Source organism: Amblyomma americanum, chromosome 1 (genome assembly GCF_052857255.1).
Source record: "Amblyomma americanum isolate KBUSLIRL-KWMA chromosome 1, ASM5285725v1, whole genome shotgun sequence".
Taxonomy (NCBI): domain Eukaryota; kingdom Metazoa; phylum Arthropoda; class Arachnida; order Ixodida; family Ixodidae; genus Amblyomma; species Amblyomma americanum.
In genome coordinates this window covers 136,291,416-136,312,328 of record NC_135497.1, presented here as the reverse complement: position 1 = coordinate 136,312,328, position 20,913 = coordinate 136,291,416, and the positions used below count along the sequence as shown (strand labels likewise).

General features: G+C 47.9%; 1 protein-coding gene across 1 annotated transcript in view; it reads left to right on the top strand.

The window, feature by feature from the left end:
* LOC144136190 (neural cell adhesion molecule 1-like) overlaps window positions 1-325 on the top strand; it is a 408,281-nt gene extending 407,956 nt beyond the window's left edge. Inside the window, exon 17 of the transcript XR_013315572.1 lies at window positions 188-325. The gene's annotated coding sequence lies outside the window, so the exon portion shown is untranslated. The remainder of the gene's footprint in view (window positions 1-187) is intronic.
* Window positions 326-20,913: the final 20,588 nt, after the last annotated feature.

The window sequence follows — 20,913 nt, the reverse complement described above, 5'->3', positions numbered from 1 at the left end:
CGTTGTGACCAACGCTTTTCCTGTGCCTTTCTCTCCTTTTGGGTGCATTACTCAGAGTGGTTATACCCTCTAGCTGCCTTGTCCGCTGCCTCGGGCGGCACCCGCATCTGTGGCCACCATGTCTGCCGCATCGATAACACGCTCTCTGCTCCACTTTCTGTTCTTCCCGCGCCCGCTGCCCTCACAGGTGTCAAAGCCAACTGCTCTCAGCCTGCGCCGGTGCACCCGTCCCTTCGATGCAAGGAAAGGAAAGAAAAGGACAAGAAAAAAGAGTAAATAACGCAAGGAGCTGCGTTCTGCTTCGGAGGGTGCTCCGACACGTCGCCTCCGCGTGCCGCTGCAGGGCGCCGCGCTCAGCGCAGAGTTCGCCGATGTGGTTGAATCGCTCTTCAGCCTCGACTGAGCTCAATGTACTGTTTATGAAGTCTGTTGAAAGAGAATCAAATATAAGGATACTATATATATATATATATATATATATATATATATATATATATATATATATATATATATATATATATATATATATATATATATATATATACATATACATACAGAATATAAATATATGTCAATCTACATATCTATATGTACAAGCGTCAGTTGCCCGCGTTTTCTTTCCCCGTTTGGCCGTATACACGGCGCACAATCCCTCCCTGTACAAAGACCAAACATCGTTGATGTATGTTTGTTGCATCGTTGGACTGCCCGCTCCCCACTTTCGCGACCACAGCGGTCGCTTTCAGGCAAACGTAGCTATATATCGACGTGCGTGTGTATGTTAGTTCGTACATCGTTTCCGTTCTCCTGCTGAGAGATGTAATCTGTGAAATAACATTTATGTGGTGTGTATACAGGTACGACGCCATGGATTTTGTTGATGTCTCGAATAAAAAAAAATCATATTTTTTTTTGTTTCGTGGGAACGTGCCTTACAAATTTGTTTCGCTATATTTCACCGTTTACCTTCTTGCTGTGTACATAGTTAACAAACAAAAAGAGTGTGTTGATATCAATAAAGTATACTTTTCGCACCGTGCGTCAGTCCTTTGTCATAAGCCTGCCGAGGTCTCCGCAGGCGAAGCCCAGCACGGCTTTAAAAGTGAGTCGCACCGCGGTTGCTAGCGTGCGGACAACAGAGGTCAGGTATGTATACTTTTCTACAGCCGCCTATATGTAATTGAGGTTTCCGCCACTGCGCCGACTGCGGGCACAGGTGAAGCTGTAACGCTGCTCGGGAGCTGCGCGACATAGTGGTTCCTCCTCTGTCCGAAAGTGAGCAAAAGGAACGCTCGCCGCATTCCTGTGCTTTCGCCTCACGGACCTTCCTTACCTTCCTAAAATGGCACTGGAACCAAATGTGGCGTGTGTGAGGGACGCTCTAAAAATTGCTAATTTGGTCAAACAGCTCGTGATCGGCATTGAGGTCAAGTTCGACTTCTCAGATGTTGTTTTTTGACATGCTTGAATTCGGCTTGCCAGAAATAACCTACCAGTTGCTTCAGAACGTTCTCCACCGCCTTGCTCTTGACTCTGAGGTCTGGAGCACGCCCGCCATTTTTGATTATGCGCGCGTTGCGTATGTAAAGGATGCAATCGTTTGATGTTTATGAGGCATTCGTGAACTGGAGACGGCCGCTATGAATAAATAGACGTCGCCTAGAACTGTCGCTCAGTTCACAGAGGTAAGTTGTTTTTTTCATTCTCATGTCATGTCTCTATGACATATTGGTACGGTCGCTGAGAGATCTTCCTAGTAACGCGGGCAACTGCACACACGCAAGGCTATCTAATGAGCTGTTATCAGACCAGGAATTCGCAGTGTCTTCGTCAAGAAGACAAAAAGACAATTCATAAAAATCTAGTATACTGCTCTGATGGTCGCCTGTATAACCCAAAAAGCCTTCCGAGAACCCCCTTCCGGATTACGATCTTCTGGAGGAGCTGAGAAACAAATACTTAGACATGTCCCCTCAATTCATAAAAATCTAGTATACTGCTCTGATGGTCGCCTGTATAACCCAAAAAGCCTTCCGAGAACCCCCTTCCGGATTACGATCTTCTGGAGGAGCTGAGAAACAAATACTTAGACATGTCCCCTCAGGAACCCCTCCCGAGCTATGAGGGTTTAGCCAATTCTAGTCTGGACGAGGAAATTGTGGAGTCAGAAGTGCGAGCAGCCCTTCACAGACTCCGTACTTCTTCCGCTCCTGGCAAGGATGGAGTCACAAATCGCATCCTGCGCAACCTCGACGGGAAGTCAGTGAGGGCGCTCACCGACTTCATGAACAAGTGCTGGCGGGAAGGGGAATTCCCTCAATCCTGGAAGCACGCCAAGGTTGTCTTCAATCCGAAACCCGGCAAGAAGTTAGCATTACAGAATCTCAGACCCATCTCGCTGATATCTTGCATGGGTAAGCTGATGGAGCATGTAGTCCTCAACCGCCTCCAGAACCACATGGACGCGAACGGTCTCTTCCCAGACACCATGCTAGGCTTTAGACCTCATCTCTCGACCCAGGACACTTTGCTTCGCATTTCGGAAGAAGTGCTCAGCCCAATCCATAAGAAGACAACTAGGGCCACCTTGTCTCTTGATCTCACCAAGGCGTTCGACAATATAGACCCCGAGGCAACACCAACCTCTCTCTCCGGACCCAATATAGGTGAACGAGTCCATAGCTATATCAAAGCCTTCCTGTCTGGCAGAACGGCGGAGATACCGATAGGGTCTCTGCAATGACACCTTCCCCCTAGGTAGTAGGGTAACCCCGCAAGGGTCGGTACTCTCGCCTTTCCTCTTCAATATCACCCTAATCGCGATGGATAAAGCTCTCTCGGCCATCCCCAACCTCTCACACTCTCTTTATGCCGACGATGTCACACTATGTGTCACGACGGGTAGGTATGGAGAAATAGAGGAGGTGTTGCAGGCGGTGGCTTACACTGTCGCCCGCAATGCCGGCAGCGTTGGTCTTTCATGTTCCCCTCAGAAATCGGAGCTCTTGGTGATCAGGGGTCGTCCTTTGGCAAAAGCACTCCCCCACCCTTTTTAGTGCATGTAGACAGGGTCCCGGTTCCAGAGGTAACTACCCTCTGTGTTCTATGCATGCACATTCAAAACAACGGTAGGAATACCGTCACTCTAAAAAACTCATTGCATGAGTCAGCAAGACAAATGATTAATCAGGCGTATGGCCAGCAAGCACAAGGGTATGAAGGAGGCGGACTTCAAGCCTTCGTCCTGAGTCGTATCGTCTACTCTGTACCTTACTTACATTTCCATCAATCAAAAAAGGACAAAGTAGAATGCCTCATCAGGCAAACCTACAAATCCGCCCTTCATGTCCTCAAGTGTACACCCACCGAGAGACTTCTACAGCTAGGGATACACAATACGACGACGGAAATGGTGGAAACCCATCGTGTGGCTCAGTACGAACGTCTATCAAAAGCCCCAGCGGGAAGAAGTATACTGCGAGAATTGCAGATTCGATACGAATCCACACACACAGTCCCGTAGGCCAGCTCCCCACCGATATACACAAACAGCTCTATATTAATCCCATTCCCAAAAACATGCACCCTGAACACCACGCCGGAAGGCGGAAAGCGCGTGCAAAAGCACTGCACAAGAACTATTCTCAGCTCCAGGAGGCAGTCTATGTCGATGTCGAGGAGTATCCTGACCAGGAAGCGGCTTTCGCTATAGGAATAGTCGGCAACTCGGGCAACCCCCTTGCAGCGGCCATTATTAAAGGGACTGTGAAGGGGCTCTAATAAACTTGCCGCATGCATTGGATATTGAAGCACGCCGCTTCACGAGTAGTGTCCAGCAATGATTTTTTAAACGTGCTTTGTAGAATCTGAGTTATCTGTAGTTAAATTATAAATTTCATCGTCTTCGCGCCTTTCCCTCTCCTCTCGTCACTTTTTGCACGCTGGAAGGTAGGCGCTCCTTCGCCGACACCCCTCTGGGAGCGGCGCTTCCCGAGCTGCCTGACGTCTGAAAGAATGTAACCAATGGCCACCTCTCACCTTGTCTATGCAGATGCAGGGGACGGAGGAGGGGGCGAGTATGAAAAGTCGCCGGGAAGGGCTCGCCAACTTTGACGCGTGATTGTGGGTCCTCTCCTTCGTGTATAAGCGTATTATTTGGCTCTGGTTTTCATGGCAACACAGTGCAGTGATTAAGTGAGTTAATGTGCTCTCCTCCGAAGCCGTTTCAGAGCCCCTTTAAGGTGAAGTGCGCTGAGGATGCCGAGGAGGCGGCTATCACCCTGGCCATCGCCTCAACGGAAGATGAATATATTCTCAGCGATTCCAAGACAGCCATGCGAAATTTTGCGAAAGGCAGAATCCATGCTCCAACCATGTCTATTCTTGAGAGACAGTCAAATCTAGCACCTAGCAGTCAGGTTCAAATTATTTGGGTGCCTGCGCACTCGTCCCACCCGGATAACGAAGCAGCCCACGATTTTGCCTGAGGATTCGTCAACCGGGCTGTGGCCTGTCAAAACCTCAGATCGGCCAGGGAGTGCATAGTCACGTATCACGACATAACTATGCACTATCAAAATAATAGACTTAAATACCCACCCCCCGATAAGTCTTTGACCAAACCTCAGCAGGTGGCCTGGAGACAACTCCAAACACTTTCCCCAACCATTATAAAAACTCCATCATGTATCCGGGAGTATTTTCGCCCCAGCGCAACCTATGTCGTCAAGATAGGGCCGACTTAGCTCATATACTGCATTAATGTCCACAGGACACTGCCGATGGATCTGCAGCTCTCGAACCGCGAAGAATGGAAAGTTGCGGTTCCAAGCTCCGACCCGAGGACCCAATTCCGGGCCGTGAGCCGAGCTTTGGAAGTCGCCGAGCGCCTAGGGCTCCTGGCCACATCACGCGACCAGCAGTGAAGCAGGGAAAGAAGAAAAGCGCAATGGAGACCCCACTCGATCTACGAAAGAGCACCTTTGAATGAATTTTGACGAAAATAATGTTTTCACCACCCCCACGTTCCGTTCAACTACGTTTAGCACTAAAGAACCCGCTAATGGTGGTGGGGCTGCCATAATTCATCCTAAAGACACCGCCACCTGGGCAGGTCTTTATGAAGGGCTACAGCTTCGAACAAACCCGAAGGTATGTAAACTAATAATAATAATAATAATAATAATAATAATAATAATAATAATAATAATAATAATAATTGGTTTTTTGGGGGGGAAAGGAAATGGCACAGTACCCGGGTTCAAACCCGACCGCGGCGGCTGCGTTTTAATGGACGAAAAAACGCTAAGGCGCCTGTGTGCTGTGCGAAGTCAGTGCACGTTAAAGATTCCCAGTAGGTCGAAATTGATCCGGAGTCCTCCACTACAGCACCTCTTTCTTCCTTTCTCCTTTCAGTTCCTCCTTTATCACTTTCCTTACGGCGCGGTTCAGGTGTTCAACGATATACGAGACAGATATAGCGTCATTTCCTTCCCGAAAAAACCAATTATTATTAATTATTTTTATTCTCCAAGTCTCCGCCAGTGCGGTCAGAGTGCACCGAAGCCACCGAAAGCGTGGGCGGTCAAGCGCAGTTGAAGTATAGAGGGTCTCACTTTGGCCTTCGTGACGTCGCCGTGCAGCGCGCGCGCGCGCGCTATGCCGGAGTATAAACGCGCCTTAACAGGGCCTCCACTTAACCGCTAACCAACGTATTCGGTGACGGAATCTATGGGAACCACTGAAACCCCCCGCCCACTCACTGAATAAAAAAGTTATGTGGATTAGCTCAGCTAATCCAGAATATACAAAGCGAAAGATGTCGGCGTTCAATGTGTTCTTTGGCGTTGGCGTTGACAATGTTTTAGATGGCGATGGATTTGAGCGAAGGAAGGACGCATAATAGGCTCCCTGGATAAGCGGACGCCTCATTCATGATTTGATACCTGTGGCGGTGGTGAGAGAGATGTGGCCTGAATTCATTAGCGCTGACAGCGTTGTGGCTGACATGCGGCACTGCAGCAATAGCTAGGCCGCGGCGTTCATTTGGTGATCAATCTCTCGCGATCAACCATTATCTGCATGTCACCTCCAGCGTGGCAGGGATGGCCCGCTGCTTATAGAGAGTGCGGAACGCAATCAAAGCAGGCTTTTGCAGTTGGACACGAACGCCACGTACATGAAAGCGAGATTGAGGTCTCCACTTTCCCGTAAAGCCGATTGTGCACCTTTCCTTTAGTGAAAATGAACGGCCTTTGCAAAATTGTCAACGCCAATGGCTCACTTGTTTGGTTTTTGAGGCAAGGAAAAGCACCGTAACCGTCTAACATATCTCGGTGAGCGCCCGAACCGCACCGTAAAGGAAAGGATAAAGGAGAGAGGGAAAGAAGAAAGAGAAAACTGATAGTTGAAAGCAGGATTTTGAGGAAAGGCGCGGCGCTGCGCAGCGGCGGTGCACCTGTGGCTCTGTGCTACTAGTGGCGCAAGCGCAGTAATATACTAGGTAGTGACAGAGGAAGAAACGCAGCAGCGGCGAAAGGTCGGGCGACGGAGTCGGCGGCGGCCACATGCGCCGTGCGTGACGTCACTCGTGCTCCGACATACGCCGGCTCTCGCGAAGCGCGGTGTTGACTAGCGTAGTGAAGCTTTTCGCTTAAAAAAAAACCTGTGCCGAGGCTTGGAATCGAACCAATTCATTTCGCGTTTGAGGTGGAGACGCTACCGCTCCGCCACGACGGCTAAAGCTTCAACCTTGAAAATAAGGCGCATCTTGTGAATGCACTCTTCCGATAAAGAAGTCTCCGCGCTTTCACTACGTATATCTTGGCCTAACAGAGCTAGGCCATCAGCAATTCTTTTTGGCAAATGAAATTTGAACCGCATTGTAAGGGGAGGAATAAAGGAGGGAGTGAAGGAAAGGAAGAAATAGGTTCCGTAGTGGGGGCTCCAGAATAATTTCGACCACCTGGGGATCATTAACGTGCCCTGACATCGCACAGCACACGGGCGTTTTACCTGGAATTTCCAGGGATTTACCAGGAATTTCGAGCACGCTTCGCCATTCTTGCGCGCTCTTGCATTAAGGAATCATGACTTGTGACGGTGGTAGTTATATGCCCTACTGCAGAAGAATTTTCTGCCGAATTGGCTTGGGAAACTTTCAGTTATGACTAAGAACAACTGCGCATATTGTTAGTCATTTTAGCTATACCTGGCCGGCGAAGATTGCGCTGCGCGGAACTGGGCGGATTCTATGAGCGGTTCTCACAGTTGGCACACTTGTATTTGGTAGCCTCAAAGGGCTAAAATCGTTTAATTGTGTGGAAGTATACGTGCGTACCTACTGCTGCCCCTGCATGGGGCGCCACAAAAAGAAAAAGAAAGTTAGATACGGTTTAATTAGTTTAACGTTAAATGCGTTCCTTCTGGCAAGTGACACTTGTAAAAGGAGTTCGTAAACCAATGAACGTTGCCGCCGGTTGCTGCATTGCCGCTTGACTCAAAACCTTTCTTGGCTATAGACAGGGGTTACCATAAAATATAAATGCAGAACTTTATTAGGCAACACATATGCAATGAAAAGAAAAACCAGAAATAAAAATGCATTCTTAAGCTTTGTCTTTAAGAGTGGGACGCGACAGCGTGTTACAGCGTTGCCAAGGGGTGCACGGAATGCCATCGCCCGCTCGGCGCAACACCTTCCCCGTTGCGCAATTTAATGAAAGGAATTAGACGCGTGTCTCACATATCTCGGTGGACACCAGAACCGCGCCGTAAGCGAAGAAAATCAAAGTTGGTTTTAAGAAATGGAAATGATGCCTGCCTCTCATTGCACCATTTCCTTTCACCAAAAACCTAATTTCTTTTTAATAATAACAATATGTTTTTGGTGAAATGAAATCGGGCAGTATCTGTCTCATATATCAGCGGACACCTGAATCGCGCCGTAAGGGAAGGGATAAAGGAGGGAGTGAAAGAAGAAACAAAGATAGAGGTGCCGTATTGGAGGGCTTCGTAATAATTTCGACCACCTGGGGGTCTTTAACGTGCGCTGAGATCTCAAAGCTTACGGGCGCCTTAGCATTTTGCCTCCACAAAAACGCAGCCGCCGCGGTCGGGTTCGATCCCGGTAACTCCGGCTCAATAGCCGAGCGCTCTAACCACTGAGCCACCACTGCGGGTTATGCAAGCTCATCCTACGCAATATTCTTCATTTCCTTTTCCCTGCGTTTCTCAGTAAATCGTATTTACTCGCATAATGAACACCCTCTTTTTACCAGAGAGGCTTTAAGAATTTGAGTGGTGCGTTTATTGCGCGCGGTAATATATTCAGAAAAATTTCAAGCAGTAAAAAAGGACAGCAAGCAGGTTGGTGGAATGTATCCTCCTTTCGATACGACTCACCTTCAAAATAAAACAAAATGCACTCTCCATCTTGGTTTCCGTCCTCTAAAGCGTAGTCAACATCTTTTACCTTGAACCCGCACGGATGACTCGTGTAGACGACCGCACTGCAGTTCAGAGAGGGAATAACTAGACTTTAGCATAACTCTCAGCATTCAGCGAAAAACCTTACCAGAGCAACTTCCTAGAATCCTCAATATGGCAGATCAAACCGATAAGCCCTTTGTGACCAGGCGTGGTTTCTGTTGGTTCTCGGATTCCTTGCGGAATATTCATATCGTCTGTTCATCCTCTAGGGTGGGGTATAGCCGTTTTGACATTTCGCCCATGGCGCTTTATATCATTGCGCGGTAGGGTGCAACCATGTTGCGCCGCTGGCCGGTCGTCCTGCCTCTTGTGTAGCTTCTGCACGCTTGTATGGAGCCCGTCACATAGTGAGGTTTTGCCCTGTTGCGTTGCCGTATACGCTATTTCCAAAGCGATGGCGGCCTCTTCAGCGGCCTCTATACTTGGGTTGTTTATCGTTTCGCTGGTTGTTTCTTTCCCGCCTTCGTCCGTTACAAACGCGATCGTTTTGCATTGGTATCGGTCTTTTGCTGCGTCCTTTTCTGCGTCCTTGTAGAATACGCAGTGGCGGCTGAGTGATTTCATAGCTGTCACGTGGTTCAAGGTCGGTTCAAATAGAATGTGCAAATGTGCGAACTGCAAATCAAGTGTGCCCACAGTAACAGTGCGTAGGCCTAACATTGGCATTCGAGTTGCTATGGCAACCAGCGATTCACAAACGAGTGCCGATGATTGTGTTGTCTTTCCGGAAATTAATAGCTCGGACGATACTAATGCCTTGCAACATGATATGGATGCTATTACTAATTGGTGTGACTTGTGGAAAATAGAGCTTAAAGGGGCTCTGAAACGCCTTCCGAGGAGAGCACATTAACTCACTTAATCACGGCACTGTGTTGCCATGAAAACCAGAGCCAAATAATACTCTTCTACACGCAGCAGATGACCCACAATCACGCGTCAAAGTTGGCGAGCCCTTCCCGGAGACTTTTTTATGCTCGCGCCCTCCTCCGTCCCCCCCCCCCCCCCCCGCATCTGCGTAGACAAGGTTAGAGGTGGCCATTGGTTAGATTCTTTCCGACGTCAGGCAGCTACCGTGGCCGCGGCCAATAAGCCGCTTAGCTCCGGCGGGTCGGAAAGCTCCGCTCCCAAGGTGGGGGGGGGGGGGGGGGGGGGGAGGGGCGTCGGCGAAGGAGCGCCTACCTTCCAGCGTGCAAAAAGTGACGAGAGGAGAGGGAAAGGCGCGAAGACGCTGAAATTTAAAATTTAACAACAGATAACTCAGCTTCTACAAAGCGCGTTTAAAAAATCCTTGCTGGACACTATTCGTGAAGCGGCGTGCTTCAATATCCCACGCATGCCGCAAATTTATTAGAACCCCCTTCACAGCCCCTTTATTACATCTAAATGTAAAGCCTTACGTGTTACTAGAAATTCCTGCAGTCCTAGCGTCTATTACCTAAATAACAGTGCGCTTGAATCCGTCACTTCGTATCGTTATCTCGGCATCGAAATCTCTTCTGATCTTACTTGATCCCTTCACATTAACACCATATTTAACAATGCTAATCGCATGCTTGGTTATCTTCGCCGTAATTTTTCTTTTGCCCCCAGCTCACTTAAAGTCCTCCTGTACAAGAAACTAATCCGTAGCAAACTAGAATACGCGGCATCCATTTGGGACCCTAGCTGTGCTAACCTAACCTATGCCCTGGAGCTTGTCCAGAATAACTCCGTTTGTTTCATTCTGCATAACTACCATCGTACTGCTAGCATATCTTCAATGAAAGGCATGTTAAACCTTCCTTCATTAGCTTCTCGTCGGAAATTTTCTCGAATTTGCTTATTCCATAAAATCTTTTAAATTTGTCCCAAAATTCGTCACGCACTCATCCCTTCACCTTCGTACATCTCATCTCGTCTGGACCACGCACACAAGGTTGGAATTGCTCCACTAAGGACGAAAACATGCAGCAACTCCCTCATTCCTCGAACATCTAAAGACTGGAAAAACCTTCCCGGAGCGATTGCCAGCATTTTAGACATTACTCATTTTAGAACCCCATTAGCCACCATTCTGTATATCGATCATTAATTTGTCTGCTTTCGTGTTATCCTTTCTGTATTGTATTTATCTCATTCAACCACTCCCCTCTGTAATGCCCAAGACCTTGAAAATAAATAAATAAATAATGATTGGTTTTGGGGGAAAGGAAATGGCGCAGTATCTGTCTCATATATCGGCGGACACCTGAACCGAGCCGTAAGGGAAGGGATAAAGGAGGGAGTATAAGAAGAAAGGAAGAAGTAGGTGCTGTAGTGGATGGCTACGGAATAATTTCGACTACCTCTGGATCTTTAACGTGCACTGACATCGCACAGCACACGGGTGCCTTAGCGTTTTGCTTCCATAAAAACGCAGCCGCCGCGGTCGAGTTCGAACCCGGGAATTCCGGATCAGTAACCGAGCGCCCTAACCACTGAGCTACCACGGCGGGTACGCGTGCCCGTTCAAAATTGGTTTCTAAAGCAGCAGCTTTACTGGCCACGAACTTGCGATTTCGCCGTGGCGGTGCACCGAGGAGGCGCATGACATCATAATGCGCGCCTCGCCGCTGAGTCCAACTGGTCTGGCCGGACCGGCGGCAACTGGCACACTCGGCGCGAAATAGAGACGTACTGCAACTACTGCTCCGGTGTTCCCGGGTTCGAACCCGACCGCGGCGGCTGCTTTTTTATGGAGGAAAAACACTAAGGCGCCCGTGTGCTGTGCGATAACAGAGCACGTTAAGGATCCCCAGGCGGTGGAAATTATTCTGGAGCCCTCCACTACGGCACCTCTTTCTTCCTTACTCCTTTCACTCCCTCCTTTATGCCTTCCCTAACGGCGCGGTTCAGGTGTCCAACGGTATACGAGACAGATACTGCGTCATTTCCTTTTCCCAAAAACCAATTATTATTATTATTATTATTATTATTATTATTATTATTATTATTATTATTATTATTATTATTATTATTATTATTATTATTATTATTATTATTATTAATTATGCTCCAAATCTCCGCCAGTGCGGTTAGAGTGCGCCGAAGCCGCCGAACGTGTCGGCGGTCAAGCGCAGATGGAGTACACAGGGTCTCACTTTGGCCGACGTGACGTCGCCGTGCAGCGCGCGTGCGCGCAGAACGCCAGAGTATACATGCGCCTTAACATAGCCTGCACTTAAGCGCTAACCAACGTATTCGGTGGCCGCATCTGTGAGAGCCACTGAAACCCCCGCACACTCACTCAATAAAAAAGTTACGTGAATTAGCTCAGCTAATCCAGGAAATAGAAAGCGAAAGGTGTCGGCGGTCACTGTGTTCATTGGGGTTGGCGTTGACAATGTTTTAGATGATGATGGATATGAGCGAAGGAAGGGCGCATAACTGGCTCCCTGGATATGTGGACGCCTCATTCGAGCTTTGATACATCTGGCGGTGGTAAGAGAGATGTGGCCTGAATTCATTAGCGCTGACAGAGTTCTGGCTGACATGCGGCACTGCAGCAATAGCTAGGCCGCAGCGTTCATTTGGTGATCAATCTCTCGCGATCAACCATTAGCTGCATGCTACCTCCCAGGGTGGCAGGGAAGGCGCGCTGCTTATAGAGTGCGGGGAACGCAATCAAAGCAGGCTTTTAGTTGGACACAAACGCCACGTACATGAAAGCGAGATTGAGGCTCTCCACTTACCCGCGGACCCGCCGCGGTGGCTCAGTGGTTAGCGCGCTCGGCTACTGATCCGAAGTTCCCGGGTTCGAACCCGACCGCGGCGGCTGCGTTTTTATTGAGGAAAAACGCAAAGGCGCCCGTGTGCTGTGCGATGTCAGTGCACGTTAAAGATCCCCAGGTTGTCGAAATTATACTGGAGCCCTCCACTATGGCACCTCTTTCTTCCTTTCTTCTTTCACTCCCTCCTTTATCCCTTCCCTTACGGCGCGGTTCAGGTGTCCAACGATATATGAGACAGATACTGCGCCAGTTCCTTTCCCCAAAAACCAATTATTATTATTCTAATTACTTACCCGCGGAACTGATTCTGCGCCTTTCCTTTCGTGAAAATTAACGGCCTTTGCAATGTTGTCAACGCCAATGAACTCTATGATCGCCGTCGGCTCACTTGTTTGGTTTTTGAGGAAAGGAATGGCGTGCACAGTAACCGTCTCACATATCTCGGTGGACGCCCGAACCGCGCCGTAAAGGAAGGAATAAAGGAGAGAGGAAAAGAAGAAAGAGAAAACTCATAATTGAAAGTAGGATTTTGAGGAAAGGCGCGGCGCTGCGCAGCGGCGGTACACCTGTGGCTTGGTGCTACTAGTGGCGCATGCGCAGTAGTAACTAGGGAACTAGAGAGAGTAGCTAGAGAGAGTAACTAGAGAGAGAGAAACGCGGCAGCGGCGAAAGGTCAGGCGACGGTGTCGGCGGCGGCCACATGCGCCGTGCGTGACGTAACTCGTGCTCCGACATACGCCGGCTCGCGCGAAGCGCGGTGTTGACTAGCGTAATGAAGCTTTTCGCTTCAAAAAAAAACCTGTGCCGAGGCTTGGAATCGAACCAGTTCCTTTGGCGTTTGAGGAGGAGACGCTCCCCCTCCGCCACGACGGCTAAAGTTTCAACCTTGAGAAAAGGCGTACCTTGTGAATGCACTTTTCCGATGTAAAATTCTCCGAACTTTCACTACGTATATCCTGGCCTAACAGAGCTAGGCCATCAGCAATTTTTTTAGAGAAAGGAAATGACACAGTCTCACACCACGGCGGACATTTAACCGCACCGTAAGGCATGGGATAACGGAGGGGGTGAAAGAAAGGAAGAAATAGGTTACGTAGTGGAGGGCTCCGGAATAATTTCGACAACCTGGGGATCTTTAACGTGCCCTGACATCCAATAACACACTGGCGATTTACCAGGAATTTCCAGGGATTTACCAGGAATTTCTAGCGCGCTTCGCCATCCTTGCGCGCTCTTGCATTAAGGAATCATGACTTGTGACGGTGTTAGTTATATGCCCTTTTGCATAAGAATTTTCTGCCGAATTGCCTTGGAAAACTTTCAGTTATGGGAAAGAATAACTGGCGCATATTGTTAGTCTTTTTTTCTCGACTTGCCAGGCAAAAGTTGCGCTGGGCGGCTTCTATCTGCGGTCGTCACCGATGTTACTACTGTTCTTATCTGCTAGCCCTTAAGGGCTAAAATTGTTTAATTGTGCCGTAGACGGCGTCTACGTGCGTACCGAATGATGCCCCTGCATGGGGCTCCACAAAAATAAAAAGAAAGATAGCTACGGTTTAAATAACTGAACGTAAAGTACGTTCCGTCTGGAAATGGCACTTATATAAGGTGTTCGTAAACCAATGAACGCTGCGGCGGTTGCTGCAGTGACGCTTGACTGTGGCGAAAGCCTTTCTTGGCTATAGAAAGGAGTTTCCATAAAATATAAATGCAAATTTTCATTAGGCAACACACATTCAATGAAAAAAAAGCAAAAATAAAAAATGCATGCTTAAGCTTCGTCTTTAATATTGGGACGCGACAGCGTGCGACAGCGTTGCCAAGGCGTCCAAGGAACGCCATCACCCGTTCGCGCAACACCTTGCCCATTGCGCAATTTCAGGAAAGGAAAATGATGCGTGTCTCACGTATCTCCGTGGACACCCAAACCGCGCCGTAAGAGAACGAAAGTGAAAGGAAGGTTGGTTTTAAGAAAAGAAATAACGACTATCTCACATATCTCGGTGGACACCCGAACCGCGCCGTAAGCTGTTGCTGTTGTTGCTGACAGGAAGAAAGGAAAGGAAAGTGCACGGGCCTGCCTACTGGCTCAAGCCGAGCCACGCTCGATGCCGCGTGCTGAAAGTAGGAGAGTTAAAGGATAGGAGAGGAACGATAGAAAGAAAAGCCGCCGCGCTCTAATAGGCTCATAGGCCACGGGCTGATCCCGGAGGCAGTGCAATACCGGGCCGACCCGTGATAGAGTGCGTCTAGCACTCCGCCATATTCCAAAAATAAGTTTAATATCTTGGGTCCAATGACCACCAACAGATAATAAATCAGGTACCAGGTATCACCTGATTAGGTATCAGGCTATCCTTGCTGGGCCGCATGGGGCCGTAAGCGAAGGAAAATCAAAGTTGGTTTTAAGAAATGAAAATTATGCCTGCCTTACATTGCACGATTTCCTTTCCCCCAAAACTAATTTCTTTTTAATAATAATAATAGGTTTTGGGGGAAAGCAAATGGCGCAGTATCTGTCTCAAATAGTTGGACGCCTGAACCACGCTGTAAGGGAAGGAATAAAGGAGGAAGTGACAGAAGAAAGGAAGATAGAAGTGCCGTAGTGGAGGGCCCTGGAATAATTTCGACCACCTGGGGATCTTTAGCGTGCACTGACATCACACAGCACACGAGCGTGTTAGCGTTTTTTTTCAATTTGGCTTTCTGAACTTATCTGCAGTTTGGGCGTCGTTTGGAACCGGATTTGGTTCCATATCTCCGTATACGACGAGCAATAATACAGTTGTAAATATCACCGAAGATATATTATATATATACTGACTTGTGTGAGCACCTTCAACATCATTTCGATCAAAGCAAGATGTTTAACAAATAAATAAATGTGGAAACCATCAGTCACTCGACAACAAACGTAGCTAAGGAAATGCAGCTTTTCGCTTTCGACCAGAGCTAATCGGAGCAAAACTGCCAGAAATATTTTTCTTCTTTTGGCAGCCCCGCCCCAAAGCGGGTCTTTTAAAACTTCGAAAGCAAAAACGATCCCTTTTATTACATACCAACCGCCGAATGTAACGCGATATCTTCTTTAGCTCCAGCCCCAAAAAATGCACATCAGCGAACGACGGAAAACTGAAGTTGTTCTCTGGCGATAATTGTCGTGCCATGCGAGGTGGCGTGTTCTGCGGTGAAGAGCCGTTGAAAGACCACGCAATTTGTAGCGCGAGAGCTAAAATTCAAATTTTTTTCCCGCTTTACACCAAAATTGCCCCAATAAAAAATTCAGAAATGAACAGCAATAAACTTTTCTACGTAAACAACTTTTATTTGTACTTTTAATTGGGCCACCTTAGGGTGAAATTGACTGTTTTGGCTCAAAACGCACTTTTTGCAACTTTAGAATTTTTTTACTTCGATGTAAGCAGTTTCATCAGTTGCAACATTTATTATAGATACTAGACATCTAGAGAACCAAAGCGGCTATTTTCAAAACTCCGAGAGAAATCTGATACCTAAAACAAAGAACGACAAAAAGGGTACGTTTTTATTTCACACTTTTCTTAGATTTTTAAAATACTTATACCGCATAAAGGCACATGCTCCGAATTATATCTAAATCCAGAATCGTTGAAAATGTGCATATATGCATATAAATGTGCATATATATATATATATATATATATATATATATATATATATATATATATATATATATATATATATATATATATATATATATATATATATATATATATATATATATGCCAAGTAAAACAATTGTAAAGTGTTTTCTAAAAACTAGAAATTTTTTATTAATTATTGTGCAGTGCCTGGTTTCTCGCCTTTTATAAATATTCACACTGCCCTCACCTCACGCAAAAAATTCTTTACGGCAAATGAATTTCAGGCTTTGATAACGCACACTATTATAAGTTCCTATTAATTTTTTTCAATAAAGTGAAGATGGTCCAGCGCAACGTCTGGGACGTTTGGCGTGGAATGACTCATGTCTGAAAGTTTTTCTCCAAATCTGGGACAAAAAGAAGGTCACTGCGGGGTAAGGTCTGGAGAATAGCGAAGCTAGCACTAACTTCAAACCCGCAATCCCGCTCAGCGTGCTATGCAGCGTAATACGTGGGCTGGGGTGCAATCGCGTGTTGGCAAAATATTAGCGATCTATTTTTTTGCACTTTTCTTTGATAGCCTCACGCAAATGAATCAGCACTTTGACATATGCCCCTGCTATCGTAGTTTCCAGGGCGTGTTATTTTGGTGTTAGATGTGCGCGAAACAGCGTGCCCGTGTTTGTCCTCGAGACAAAGCTTATATTAGGCCTACTTTTTGTGATGATATAGGGTGTAACTTATATATTGTTGATATAAACTCACCGTATACCAGGTGTCCCAAATAAAAGTAACCAAGATTAAAATAGAAGCAATGTCCTAGACGAATGAAACCAATTGAGTGCTTGCTGTTGAGAGTCGCCCGGTGTGGTCAGTAGTATTTTTTTGTTCTGGAAACTGAATTAATTTGAAACCGCTAATTGGCTAACTTTTTCAACTACTGATGTCAGAAAGAAAGCTTGAAATCGTGAGTTCTAGATCGTCTTTAAAAACAGCTGGCTGAAATGGTTGCACCAAGGTAAACTTTACGTAGCTTTTTTACCGCCCCTGAAAGAAAGTACAAAAATTAGCTGCGGTTCAACTACTGCTGAACCCGGTTAGAGAGTGAAAGCTGTGGTGTATCGGGCAAGTAGACGCGGCCTGGCCTCTGTAACGTTGAGTGCGTACCGCACACTGGATAGGCAAACGCGCCCACCGTGCCAGGTGGTGGTTAAATTAGTAGTTGATCTTGAGAGGTTGGTCATCCAATGAACGCTGCGGCCTACTGCTGTAGTGCCACGTGTCTGCCACAACGTTGTCAGCGCTAATGCATGCAGCCCACATTTCTGTCTCCCCACCTTCACGTAACTCAAAGCGCGATTGAGGTGTCCACTGCCCCAGGGAGCCAGTTATGCGCCTTCCTTGCCTTTAAATCATCGGAGTCTAGAACGTTGTTACGCCAAAATCAGTGAACGCAATGAACGCCGACGGCCTCTAGTAACAGAGGCGAGCGCTCGGTTTCGGGGACAAATTTAAAGCGTTCTTGACGCTTACGGGTCTCTGGGCGCCGTGGTCGATCCTTGGTCCAGGATGCCGCACTTGACTGCTGCCACCGTGGCTCGGCGATCGTTGCGCTCCCTCGTCCTGGTTGGACAGCAAGTGCTCCCACTGCGTCACACTAGGATGGTCTATTCTAGGCTCTAAGTCTGCCTTAGGGCAGGTCCATGTGAGATGCTCTAGTTTCGGTTTACCCTGGCACTATGAACATTCGTCTACATATTGTGTAGGGAAAATCTTGTGTACTTTGTGCAGTTGCGGGTAGGTACCGGTTTGTAGTCTGCGCCAGTCTACCGCCTCCTCTTTGGTTAGCCTTTTGTGTCGGGCTGGGGAGCGTTTCCTCTGACCCCTGTAATGACAGAGCATGTATGAGTACGGAGGGGTTGCAGGGTCAAATGTACCCATGGTGCAAAGTGTTGAGTCGGCTCGGTTGACGCACCCTCCAGCTAACTGGTCTGCTGCCACGTATCCCCTCATCCCCTCATGACCCGGAACCCATACTCTATTATGTTTTGTGTTTATGTGTCTTCTCGTCGAGTGTATAATATGATTGGCGATGCTGTCGATCCTGCCTCTTGTGTAATTTATGCATGCTTGTTTGGAGTCCGTCACTATAGTGAGGTTTTGTAGTGTTGCGTTGCCGTATACGCTATTGCCAATGCGATGGCGGCCTCTTCAGCTGCATCTATGCTTGGGTTGTTTATCCTTACGCTGGTTATTTCTTTCCCTCCTTCATTAGTTGTCGTGGCGATCGTTTATTTGCCGCTTATATACACCATGAAAGAAGACAAGCCAGAGTCCGAGCACTCAGCAGGGAATTCGGCAACAATCCGAACGTAGTCTACACGGACGCAGCAGAGCACCGATACCGGCGCGGCTATGTAACCTCTGCATTCCGCAGTCGTTTCGGCATTCAATAAAGAGTGCCCGCTAACGTTCACAATCATCAGTAGCAAACTACACGACAAAAGAATGAGACGCGAGGGAAAAGAATCTGCAATTTTTGAGAACCAAAGTACGGGATGTGTTCAGTATTCTAGTGCGTTGATTACGCTAGTAAACACGATAATAACATTCAACCATATCTTATTATTATATATCAATAAATGGTATTTTAACGTGCGCGGTAACAACCATGCGGTCTTTGCAGTGGAGCATAAATGAGAAAATTAAAAATTGTATACATATTGTTGCGTACTGAGCACGTACGGAGGCGTTTATTTACAACACTGTCCGACAAAGAGCTCAGCGCGGCGAGGCCTACCAGCATCTTCCTCTTCTACGCATTTCCCCTACGCTTCGGCGTCGACACAAAGCGAGTGACATTCGCCTCTTCGAAGGCGAAGCCCCCTGGTCGAGCTAAGTAGGTTCTCGAGAGTGGAATCTTTTGAGCAGAGCGACATAGGCCGCTTGGGTCTCGCATGAGCATCGGCCACTGTCAGTAAGCTGTGATATGATGTAGTTCAGGCCACTGATACGTTCAAGTGCAACAAAAGGGCCAGTGTTGTGGGACATAACCTTTTGACCCAAGCCACACCTGCGAAGCAGCGTCCACAGCAACACTAAAATACCGTGGAGCCCTCCTGCATGACCAAAATGCAGATGCAAGCCGGCGAGCTTCTTCAGCTCGGCAAAGAGAGAGAGCAAATGGTGTACCATTTGGGTATACCATTTGCCCAGAAAAGTTAGTAAGACCACCGTAATACTGTAGCTGCAAGTACGTAGGTAAACTATTTTGTTTTGTTCAGATGCGCTGTTCCCGTTTCATTCCTGACTGACTGTACACAGCTCGTTACGCAGCGTTGAGTCGTTTGACGCATTTTGGGCGAGTAAAGTCATTCCTGTGTGCGGTGAAGGGTCCGGGAAATTGTAAAGTGGCGAGACGTGACGTCGTCTTCGTGTATTAGTTGAATAACAGGAAGGCGGAAATTTTCCGGTACGGTGAGAAGAAGGCGTGCACCTCCGGATGGGTAATTCTTCTTTTAATGTAAATCGTCACGAACACAGAAACAGTTAGCAGGTCGATCCCATGCGGCGTCGATGAGGGACGTCAAGGTCTTGTTTGTGCATTGTAGAGTCAGTGAAATAGAAGATCAGAAAACGTTGCTGAGATAGGAGAGAGGAAGTCATCGAAGCTGTCGCTATAACAACCGGTTCTGAGCGGCAAGCGAAAAAGAGAGCCAGCGTCGGTGTGTTGACGGCTACTCTTATACACCACAGTGAAGTTAAACTCTTGTAGGCGCCTAGTACGCCGGACAAACCGTACACACTGGTCGCGGAGTGTTACGAACTAACAGAGCGAATGATGGTCCGCGACGACTGCAAAAGCATTTCTGTATAGGTAGGAAAGAATTACGGTTTATGGAGGGTTTAATCTCCCAAAGCGACTCAGGCTATGAGGGACGCCGTAGTGAAGAGCTCCGGGTAATTTTGACCCCCTGGTGGTCTTTAATGTGCACTGACATCGCGCAGCACACGGGCCTCTATAATTTCGCCCCCATCGGAATTCAACCGTCGCGGCCGAGATCGAACCCGCGTTTTTCGGGTCAGCAGCCCCAGGCGCCATAACCACTGAGCCACCGCTGCGGCGGGTAGGAAAGAAGTCGTTGTGCCTCGAATAACACCTGCGAGCCCCTCTTGTTCGGTAACCGTGTAGTTTCGTCCGGACTTGCTGAACGAATGGCTGGCATAAGCTATCATAGGCTGATCGCTGCCGTGGCTCTGTATAAGCACAACGTCAAATGCGGCACCGCTGGCGTCGGTGCGAATTTCGATGGGAGCGAACGGCTGGTTTATGGTTTATGGGGGTTTAACGCCCGAAAGCGACTCAGGCTATCAGAGACGTCCTAGTGAAGGGCTCCGGGAATTTCGACCACCTGGGGTTCTTTAACGTGCACAGACATCGTACAGTACATGGGCCTCTAGAATTTCACCTCCATCGAAATTCGACCGCCGCGGCCGGGGTCCAGCCCGCGTCTTTCGGGACAGCAGCCGAGCACCGTGACTAAAGGGCCCCCGCGGCTGCTGGGAGGGGAGCGAAAGGGCAGAAGTGGCGCCGGATAGGACCCGACGTCAGAAGAAATTTCAGATGGCGGAAAGCAGATTCACCGTCAGAGTCGCACTTCAATGGTACACCTGGCAAATTCTTCAACAGTGTTACAGCAGATACTTGGGCACGTGGGTACGTGCTTACGAAAGAATTCACAGCGCAACACACGGAACAAGAATACAGCAGACGGAACAGCGCCCCGACTATCAGCTCATATTTTATTCCGCCTGCAGCGGAATATATGCAACTGGAAAAGTGCCTGCACCGCACAAATTATAAGACATGCCAAACGATAGAGAAGGTGCAATCATTTCAGGCGCTCCACACGAGTCATTTAGAGAGATTATTTATTTCTCAAGCAGCTTCACCGATAGCCTCAACAGTATCACCCGAGTGTCGAGCAACCGGCCATATACAGCGGCCTGTGACGAAACGAATCGGCAAAACACCAGAGAATACGCAC